We start from the raw sequence: 9053 nt of genomic DNA, 5'->3' as shown, positions 1-9053 counted from the left end.
GAGCTTGCAGCCAATCAGCTAAGGACCCCAGTGCTACTTCAGAATGGACTCTGACCACTTGGACTCTGCCCAAGGCCTACCTCTCTCTTTTCTGCAACTGCCAGGCTTCATGGTATTCAACACCTCCTGGGCTTTGACCTGTCTCTTCCCAGGGTAGACTACCTACCAATAACCTGGGCAGTTTTCTGTTGTACAGGTTGGTGTACCTCTGATGCTGACCTATGCCCTCTGCTAGCCTTACTCTAGCCAGGGCCCTGCTCTTTGCACCTAACACTTTGTCACTGAGCACATACCATACGCAGAAACCTGGATCCTTGCACAGGCAGATGGAGCTCCAGGGGCTCTCGTAAAGCCATGTGGGCTTCAGTGTTGTGTCAAGCGGGGCAGGCAATGAGGCTTCCAGTACTTCTGTTTTGTCACCCACAGCCCTGCAAGATGGAACAGTTTACACCCAGCTCTGCAGGATGTAGCCTCCAGTGTTCACAGGCTCCGGAGAGGGAGGGAGGGGCTCCGCCATAGGCTTCCTGTCACTGCCCACAGGGCACCAAGTGTTAGGTGCTTCTGACCTGTAGCTGTGCCCCTTTTGAAGGGCACAGGTTTGTGCATGTAGAGATGAGCCTCAGGCACATTCTGGAGGAAGAACAAGAAGCCAAAGAACTGACAGGTACCTTTATATAATTCCCTAAAATAAGCAGGATAGGTGTTATTTCTCCATTTTTTTTTTAATAGATGAAAAAAACAGGGTCAGAGAGAGAGGTGCTTTGCCCAGAGTCATATAGCAAAAGAGGCAGAGACAGTGTTTGAACTCAAGTTGGTTTGATTCCAAAATCTACATCTCTCTGTGTATACCAGGATTCTAAACAGAACATCACAGGGGCATGGGGAGCTTTAAGAAATACTCAAATTCCTAGATCTTGCCTTTGGTATGTCTGGCTCATCAGGTATGCAGGTAGGGCCTGGGCACTTTTTTTGAGCTTCCCAAGTGACTCTGATGTGCTCCCAAGTTTGAGAAACACAGGATTACATCACCCTGGGCATGGTAAGTGATCTGATAGGGTATCTCATGAGAAGAAAATCAAAGAGCACCTTTGGAAGCTTGGAAGGTGTGTCCACTGCTTGGTAGCAGTGCGTTGGGGGCAGCAGGGCTGAATACATTCAGAGACCGGAGTGAGGTTTGGGGCTTTCCCTGGCAGGCCTGGAAGCTCAGAATCAGTACCCACTGGAGCTGACCTCCCTCCTTTTCCTTGATTTGATGGCAGGGAACAGAATAGTGGAATAGTGTCCCTGCTCTGGGCTCTGCCTTCTTTAATGCTCCTTACTGGACCAGTCACCATTGTTGGTTGATTGATGGCCACTGGTAAAATCCTCAGTGTCCCAGCTGAAATGTTCCTCCATCTTTTCCCAGGCTCCATGCTCATTTGTAACCTAACTCTCGCTTCTTAGACACCCTCCTCTGCAGATTCCTATCCTGCTCCCCCACTCCAACCTCAAACCTTGGGGCTGAGAGGCCTGATAATAGAATGGGCAGTGGCTAGGAGGGAGGGTTCCCCAGTAACAGCTTGGTGGCTGCTTAAGCTGTGTTGAGAGCTCTGTAGTGGTATCTGGGCTCACTCGGGGAGTTCCAGGAACAATCATTGTCTGTTGTGGGCTTGGCTGGGTGTTGTGATGGTACATGGGCCACAGGTTTCCCAGGTCCATTGGGCAGGAACAGTCTCTGTGGCATCTTACTTAAAGAACCTTTTCCTTAAAGCCAGTCTCTGTCCCCTACAACTGGCATCACTCTCTGGGAATCTGGGGAGCAGTTTGCCATCTCCCTTTTTTAGCCCAGTGAGACACAAAGCTGAGCTGTGATCCTCCCCAACTTATGGATTCTTCCCGCCCCCAGCTCCATCCTGCCTCACTTCTTCATGCTGGGAACCATCAGCCCCCTCCCTGAGGAGGAGAGGGAAGAGGAGGTGCAAGCCTGCTTTAATCCCAGGACTTCCGGTTTTCCTCCACCCTGAGTCAGGAGGGCGGGACCTTTGCATTCAGGTTCTGTGGGCCTAAAGGGTTGGTCAGTCACAAGTGGGAGGGAGGTTGACTCCTCCTCCTGCTCTAGGACCCACTGGGAGAAAGGGAAGACTTGCTTATCCTCTGGCCTGATCCCAGCGGCCTGATCCTGGGCAGGTCGCACAGTTTGTGGATTAGCTGGTTTTGCACCCCAGGGGCATCAGAAATTACCTGGCACTTTGCACATCCAGACAGAAGGAGCTTTGGCCGACAGAGCCCCTGGGAGCCTGAGCATCTGCTATACCATCTCCTGCCCTTCATTAAGCTCAAAGTCATAAGCTCCCAGAGGGCAGGAAACACACCTGTGGAACAAGTTTGAGACAATAGGTCTCATTTATAGACAATGCCACATGGCCCCAGTGAACACGGTCCTGAAGTAGAAGTCATAGGGTGCCCGCCAGGCAGCTTATGCAGAAGCAGACCTTGTTTGGGTTGGTTTGCAATGAATGGGGAGAGACACCATGAGGAATGCCTCTCATTCAGAGAGAGAACCCCTGTCTGTGGTGCCAGGATGTCTGGGAGCAAAAGGAAGCCTCTTCGAGCGGTTGTCTCAATTAGGCCAATGCTGGGAACAGCCCAGGTGGCTGCGGGAGGCCAGCCCTAGAGTCCTTGGGTTCCAGCCAATTTGGGGAAGAAAATGGGGCCTCTGACCAAGTTGTGTTCATCTCACCATTCACACCCACACAAGGCCATGTGCTGGAGTATGGAGCTTGTGCAGAATAAGAATCTCCTGGTCCCCTTCCACTGCCACATGCCCAGAGCCTCTGGCCTGATGATCAAGGGAGGGGCTAGGTGATTCCTGTCTCTTTTGTCTGTGCGCCTTAGCCCAAAAAGGTCAAATTACAGGATGTGGAGCCACCAGGATTTGTAAATGGCACAAGAGAGCATAAGAGTGAGTGTCCCTTCAGGCAAGGACAGAGAAAGGACTAATGACCCCTGATCAAAGAAAGCCTAGATAGACCCTGGGTAGCTGGAACTGGGAGAGAATGTCAGGCCTGCACTCCTCATCTTCCTGGAGGCCTCTCCAGAATCTTCCCAGCACCCCCCCACCCCCCCACCCCCCCGGCAAACAGAGAAGGAGGTTAATAGTGAGGTTAGCTGGCCCTGAGATTTGGACTGAGTTGATTCCTAAAGGAATCAGGAGCCTGAGTCCCTTCTGTCCCTACAAAGGCAAGAGAGGCAAGAGTTTGGAGCTGACCCAGGATTCTGCTCTGCAGTATCACTGGAGGGACACAAGAGGGCAACAGTTGCCACTGGGGGAGGACCATGGGTGAGGAGATTCTCCTGGCCAGTTCACTTGCACTTGCTGTAGGTGGACCCACAGACATCTCCTGATGGTGAGTATCTGATACTCTGGCTGCCAGCGTGGAGCCAGTCAGAATGAGGCAGAAGGTGTGGCTTCTACGTCACCTGGTCCCATCCCTCCTGACCCTGAAGATCAAGGCCCAGACAAGTAGCCTTGACATAGCCAAGGTCTCACAGCTGGCTAGGGGTTATCTGGAACTATAGCACTGTCTCCTGTGTGTGGTGGGGGGTTCTGGGGGTTGGGCACTGGTAGGCAAGAGCTCTACCACTGAGCTCCACCCCAGCCTCCAGCACGGTCTCTCAGCTCCCAGGGCCCTGTTCATTTGTGCCACATCACAAGACCCCAGAGCCTTGCCTTGTCTTCTGAGAAATCCTCGACTGACCCCTTCCAGCCTGCCTTTTGCCTCTTCTTTTGACTGTCCTGGAGGCTGCTGCCACCACCTGAGCAGTCCTCTTAAGTCAGCCCAGGGAGGGGCGGTGTGTGGGGAGGGGGAGCCGCTGCACCTGCTTCCAGGCTCACGCCCCGCTCCTTCCTGGAGCCCTTCTGGGTGCTGCCAGGCACTTGTTTCTTGCTCTCCGCAGCCACCGCCTCTGTTCCATCTGGGGGCCCTGATGCCCTTAGGCTGTCAGGCTGTGGTGCTGTTCCTCCATCCCCTGTGCACTCAGCATGGTGGGGAAAGGGCAGCCTGGAGCAGAGACCAGATGGCTCCTGGGCTGCCATCCCACCTCTTTTCCTCCTTTCCCCTACCTGGGCTGACACTAGACACGGTGCAGGAGAGCAGGTTTGAGCGAGGCCGGCTGCCTGAGCTGAGGGGAAGCCGAGGCGAGGGAGTTGAAGGAGCACTCCCAGCACCCTACACGGGTGAGTGCTGTCGGCTCACCGCTTTCTGGCCATTAACGGGTGCCGGAAGCTTGTAAAGCCATCAGCTTCATGAAATCTTCACAACAGTGTCACAACATGTAAAACAATTGGTTTTACTCCCATTTTACAGATGAGGAACCGAAGAGTTGGAGAGGTCAGGGGCCTAGCCCAGGATCTTTTTTTTTTTTTTTTTTTGTACTAGGGATTGAACCCTGAGGTTCTTTACCAATGAACCACATCCCCAGACCTTTTATTTTTTATTTAGAGACAGGGTCTCACTAAGTTGCCCAGGTGGCCTGGAACTTAACGATTGTCCAGTGTCAGCCTCCCGAGACTGTGCCCAGCTCTGGCCCAGGATCTTGAAGCTCGCACTGAAGCCAGCTAAGGGTCTTCCACGACACTTGGCTGCCCTTCTTCTTAGCACTCTTTTCTTGTATTTCCCATTCCTAAACTGGTAGAGCCTAAGTAGGAGTTTGAGTGCTTCATGGAGTTTAGTGAGAAGCAATTTGCCTCACGTGGACATAGTGTGAGACCCTGAGTTGATCTGTTCCTGAATTCCAGGGCAGAACTGCCACCAATATCCCTAGCTTCAGGAGGAAGAGGCTGGGCTGCAGAGATCTTAGGTAGGGAGCCTGAGGCTGGGCACCAGCTGTCCCTGGCTGGATCTGGAGTGGAGGGGCACATCTGTGACCTTTTATCTTGCTTCGTAGATACAAAGGGCAGGGGCTCAAAGGGTCAGTTCAGAGGAACCCCTGATATCACCCCAGGGTCAGTGGGTGACTGATGGTGGGGGAGAGGCTGGGCAACATTTACACCCAGCACCTTCCCTCTCTGCTGTCGGATCCGCACCCCCTTGCTCCTGGCAGAGCACCAGTGCAGAGCTCCCTGGGAGAGGCCTCTCCTCTGCCAGGGCTGAGCCCCATCAGCACACACCAGAATAGCTGTCTGGGAGCCTGGGCCTGCACCACCCACGCCCCAGCATCTTGCGGGTTAACAGCTTGCTGTCTCTCCGCCTCCCTTCCCCAACTTGCTGACATTTTACAGAGAGAGGCGGGGGTGGTTGTGAAAGGGGGCAAGCTGGTTCCTGCTCCCCCGCCCACGCAGACGCCCCACTGACACAACCTGCCACTGCCCACCCACCTCTGGAAGGCATCCCTTAGGGGGAGACCTGCCTTCCTGTCTGCCTGTTATGAGACAGTGATACTACTGAAACTAGCCAGGGGAGACCAAGGGCAACTCAGGGAGCTGATCTTCCTCCGAGAGTCCTTTTAAGATTATTTAAGAGTCTTTTTTAAAGCATTAAATCTTTTGCAACTAGAATACTATACAGAATAATGTATTTACCACCACTTATCTTGGTCAAATCTAACCATTACACCCTATTAGCTTTAGGTAGATATAGAGGCCCAGAACCTTCTTCCCCAGAGGAAACCAGAATCCTCATTTGTTTGCTGTTCTCATACCTGTTCTTAAAGTTTACCTACATCAGTATGTGTCTCTACCACCATATAATACTGTTTATAATTATCAGAGTTTTCACCTTGATTTTAAATAATTTCCTGGACATATTCTGAATTTGAGTTTCTCCCTGGACATTGTTTTGGAGATTTCCCATCATAAGACACAAGCTCAAGTGAACTCGCCTTACCCTGCTGCTTGCCCCTTTCTGTAGCGACTGACTTCCCGTCTCCTGGTGGACATTCAGGTTTGCAGTAGTCACCACTGCAAGTAATCCTCCAGAGACCGTTCTGGTACCCTGCTCCTTGTGCGTTCTGTCCACCAGTGCTCGGTTACTGTCATGTGTGTCTTTAACTTAGTCAGATGTTGCCAAGGTGTGTTCCAAAGCGGTGTTGGACCCACACATTAGGTCCTAATGTGTAGGCCTCTTGGGGGCATTTAGTTTCTTTAAGTTTTTGGTAAACTGAGGAAATGGTTACCATGAACAAACACCTTCTCTTTCAAGCATATAGCAATCCTGTGCGGAAGACAAGTTAGGCGTTCACCTTGTTTCAGATGAGAAGAGTGCGGCCCACACAGATGAAGAGGCTTAGCCTAAGGTGCTGCTGGTCAGAGGCAGAACCCCCCTGGACCTGTGTCCAAATCCACATTCAAGACTTGAGTTCCCTGTGACTGTTCAGATTCTGGCACAGTTCCTGATTCAAACCTTATGTGGCATGCATGGATTCCTGGGTCCCTGGGTGCTGATAGCTGAGTCAGAATCTTCCAGGTGGTGAGGGAGGCCCCTTTCTGGGATGGAAGCCATTGCCCACTCCACATTCTCCATGGCTTTTTTGTGAGATCTGGATAGCAGGATTGGGTAACAGAAAGTCACCAGGTGGGGGAGGAGCAGGGGCTGCCTCAGATGCTTGGGGCTGGGCCCGAGGGTTCAGAAGGTTGGGGGGGGCATGTTAAATCTTGAATGAGGGGTGAGGGAGGATGTTTCTCCTAGCAGATGGGGAATGGAGTTTGCTGCAGACACAGGAGAAGGTAAGGCGAGGGGACTAGTCACCAGAGAAGAGTGGGGGCTGGGGCACTGTAACCAGGGGCCATTGGGAGACTCAGAGGGAGACATACTGGCCTTCCCTTGAGGGATCACTTTCAGTGCTGCCTCCGGGACACAAGACTCCGCCCAGACCAGCAGCTTGTCTCCCCAGTGCTAGCAGAGCCCCTCAGGAGCAGTCCGCTGCTGTCAGCTCCAACCGGGAGGCTGTGTGGACCATTCGCTTTATTCCCTTCACTCCTCAGGCCACGCCCGGCACTTCTACACCCTGGGGATGCAATTACTAGCAGTGCGAGATCCCCAGGGCTCACGGTCTTGGGGGGTGCAGGCTCCCAAACCAGTGCTGCTGGCCCAGAATAACTGAGAGAGGGCGTGGGAGCAGCTAACCCCCTGGGAGAGGGGGCTGGGGAAAACTTTCTGGCAGAGCCAATATCTGAGCCAACTCTTACACGATGGGAGGGAAAAAAGAGGCAAAGTTCAGCAAGCAAAGAGCAGACTCTCACTCCAGTCTAGAGATTTCAGGTGCCCAGCACAGGGGCATGTATTATGTGACAAGAGCATTTAGAGGTAGAGAACGAGGGCTTGGGAGCCTGGACTGTGAAGCACACTGCAGGGTTTACACCCCAGCTCTGCTGCCTTTAGCTGCCTGGCCTCCTGCAGGCCACTGTCCTTACCTGTAATCGGAGGACACAGGTAGTAGGGATGATAATACCAATTAAAAATGTTATAAGGATCAATAGGTCAGTGTTTGTAAAATTTAGAGCAGGCAGTGGCTGAGTGAGGTGTGTATTTGTCAAATAAAATAGACAAAATAGGAAGGAGAGAAGAAGGGAAGCCATTGGCAGTGGGGAGCCAGCGATTCTGAGTGAGTGCCTTCAAGTGAGCTCTGGGGGCAGCAGGAGGATGGTTGGAGAGGAGGCTAAAGGAATGAGTCAGTCGCTCACTCTTTCCACGTGCGTCTCTCCCAGGCCTGGCCCAGGCCCAGGCCCTGAGACAAGACCCCAGGATGTGAAGGAAGAGACTGAAGATATTTCCTTAAGGAACTCAGAGTCCCAGCCCAGCCCCCAAGCATCTGAGGCAGCCCTTCCTCTCTCTGCCTTGCCCCACGCCCCACCTTGTGACTTTGTGTCACCCAATCCCGCTGTCCAGGTTTCATAAGGGAAGCCATGGAGAACATGGAGTGGGCGATGGCTCCCAGCCCAGAAAGGGGCCTCCAGCTGTCGCTCGGATCTCCTGGAGAGGAGAGGAAGGTAGCCACGAGAACAAAGGCTGCTACCATCCTCTTGTACCCAACAAAGAGAAGTGGCCTGGGCCTGTGGCCAGCCCTTGGGTGTGGTACCCAGGGGAGGAAGCCCTTCTCTTCCCTGAAGGTTCTGGCCCCTCCCCCACGGAATTCCCTGTTCCTTCCTCCTGAGCTGAACCTCAGTAAACACCAACTTACTGTCTGGCCTAGCTGGCATGCCCAGATGTACCAAGGCCCCAGCGCCAAGGAACTTGTGGTCTGATGGGGAACGAGTCGTGGGCCCTAAAGAAGCAAGCTTTCCAGGGCTCTGGAGACAGAGTAACCAAATGGCCGATGTAGCGGCCTGGGCAGGCCTGGGCTGGCTGGCTGGAGCAGCTGCGAGCAGGGGGCTTCTGAGAGCAGGTGGGGAGGAAGGCCAGGGTTCCAGGCAGAAGGTGTGCCAGGCACAGCCAGATTGGATAGAAGATTGGTTGGGTTGGTTAGAGCCAAGGGCTTGTGTCATGGCCCAGGAGACTGAGTTAGTACCACATTACAGAAGCTGCTTTGGCCAGACTGGAAGATTTAGAACTCACTCTGAATCAGCAGGTACCAAAATGTGGTCCTGGGGGGTCCTCAACCATTTCAGGGGTTGACGAGGGAACAACGTGTGCAGAGCTGCCCTAGTTCGTCCTGGCTCTCTGGGTTGCACCTGACCTAAGGGTGCAGAACTGGTGGGTGAAGCTGCTGGAGTTGTCTCACTGTCCAGGCAGCACCCCCTCCTCTACTGCACCCACTCCATACTTAGGTTTTTTTGTTTTGTTTAAGTAGTAAAAATCGCTGGGTGCAGTGGCGTACAGCACATCTGTCGTCCCAGCAATTCAATTTGGGAGGTTGAGGCAGGTCAACTGCAAATTCGAGGCCCACCTCAGCACTTAGCGAGACCCTGTTTCGGAATAAAAGTGGCGGGGATGTAGCTCAGCGATAAAGCACCCATGGATTCAAATAATGAAGAAGTAAAAATTACTAGCTTTATTATGTCAAGACCTTTTTTAATACTCTGGGTGAGGAACTGCGGGCACAGATAAGGCGCTCTTGCTGCTGCCGAGGTGGTGAGG

Source organism: Sciurus vulgaris (genome assembly GCF_902686455.1).
Source record: "Sciurus vulgaris genome assembly, chromosome: 11".
NCBI classification, from domain to species: Eukaryota; Metazoa; Chordata; class Mammalia; order Rodentia; family Sciuridae; genus Sciurus; species Sciurus vulgaris.
Note: the sequence above shows the minus strand (reverse complement) of the source record.